Source organism: Trichechus manatus, unplaced genomic scaffold (genome assembly GCF_000243295.1).
Source record: "Trichechus manatus latirostris isolate Lorelei unplaced genomic scaffold, TriManLat1.0 scaffold00039, whole genome shotgun sequence".
In the NCBI taxonomy this organism is placed as follows: domain Eukaryota; kingdom Metazoa; phylum Chordata; class Mammalia; order Sirenia; family Trichechidae; genus Trichechus; species Trichechus manatus.
Window position 1 is genome coordinate 19,810,206 of NW_004443975.1, and position 1,788 is coordinate 19,811,993.

General features: G+C 43.3%; 1 protein-coding gene across 3 annotated transcripts in view; it reads left to right on the forward strand.

Annotated features, from left to right (window-relative positions):
* The window catches only part of ESRRG (estrogen related receptor gamma), a 641,420-nt gene that overhangs the window by 587,779 nt on the left and 51,853 nt on the right, over positions 1-1,788 (forward strand). The gene's annotated exons all lie outside the window — the stretch shown is intronic.

Below are 1,788 nucleotides of genomic sequence, written 5' to 3' on the forward strand. Positions count from 1 at the left end.
AGGAGTGGCTGGTGGATTTGAACTGCCAACCTTTTGGTTAGCAGCCAATCTCTTACGCACTGCGCCACCAGGGCTCCACAAAACATATAGTATAGGTAAAATACGCCCATTTTCAATACCTCTGCCCCATTTGTTAGCCGAACTGAGGAACATTGTTTCAAACATTAAGGAATTATAGTAGAGAAGTTGGATTAAGCTCTGTAGACAGGCCAAGAGGTTTCAAATGTAAACTTAAAGACAACATGCAGTAACTTGAGGTAGTGACCAAGACGACTTTTTGAATCCGAATAATTGACTTCTTCCTTGTCACGGGTGTACGCCTGTTGGATGAGCTCTATGTACTGTATATTTGGGCAGGTAAACTGTACCATCACATCATGAAAACAGCTTTATGCCACTTCTGCACCTCTCCTTATCTCCACATCCACTCAAAGTTAGTGGATTTCCAGCATTCTGTACCTTTCTGCAAAACTGTCATGGATTTTTTAAGATGCAACCCTGGTCTTTCCAGGTGATACTTCTGCCAGCCCACCCGTGTGGCTCAAGGAACCCCATGTGTGGCAGAATTGCCAGGAGCCCATATGAGCTACAGCTGATGAAAGCCACTGAGCTCATGCCTTTGAAGCTCTGTATCAGAGCCTTGCGCTCTCCCTAACCGATTTACATACCACCATAGTATGTTTAATTTGCTTTTTCATCAAATCAATAATGGGTCTAATTGAAAAAATTGGCAGTGCTACGTGCAACCTAACTACTGATCTCAATGTTTGCCGGCTAAAGGGAATGTTGCACAGCTCTGTGTCAGACACCTGTGTTATTGGTGTGCTCCAGCTCCTAATGCGTACAAAAACAAACATTAATACAGGTGGAGCATCGCACCGATTGATCACTATGCTATGAGAATTAATCACCTGACTTTCAGCTTGAGAATAAAATTTACATCTTTAATGTATGAAATATGTTAACACCCACGCTTGCACCATAGACGTAGGGTGATGTCAGCAAACGTCCATGTTTTGCCCATTCAGACGTGTTCTTTGGGAAAATAGGAGCTGGGTGTGTACATTCCGGGCCGGGTGTTTAGCACCCAGTAGCATTTTTAAAATTTAGAGCTGAGACTTTTGTTGATCGTAATTAGAACAAACTGGGCAGTGTGAGTTAGTCTAAGGGACTGTCACCTTTAACTCTGGAAGTCTGCCATCAAAGAGTGTACAATGAAGCTCTTGAGGTTGAGCTTTGTTTTCTTATTCCAGTCCAGAGGGGATTTTAGTGCCACCATCATCATCATCAAGCTATATTGCTTGAGCACTTACTAGACGCCAGGCCCAATGCTGACTGTTGTATGTACATTATCTTGGTTAATCTTCAGAACTACCCTCTCACTAAGCACTGCCGTGATACTGCTTTATAATTGAGAAAATCGAAGCTTAGAGAAGTTAAGCAACTTCCCCGAGATCCCCAAACTAGTAAAGTAGTGGAAGTGAGATTTAAATTCCAGTCTTTTGGATTCCAAACCCAGATCTTTATCCACTGTGCTAACCTGAATTACTTGTATACACCAGACTAGTTTTTAAAGTTCCAACCTGATTTAGTCTGAGCGCAACAGACCTTCTGCTGGCAAGACAGAGATTTCGTTGATACAGTCAAATAACGTTGGCTTGATGGTTACTGGGAGGACTGGCTACATACTTGGTGGGAACCAGCTACGTAATTGGCAGGGACCGGTGCACAATGACAACTCAGGGCCCCTTGGTAAAGAACTGGAGCCCTGGTGGCATAGTGGTTAAG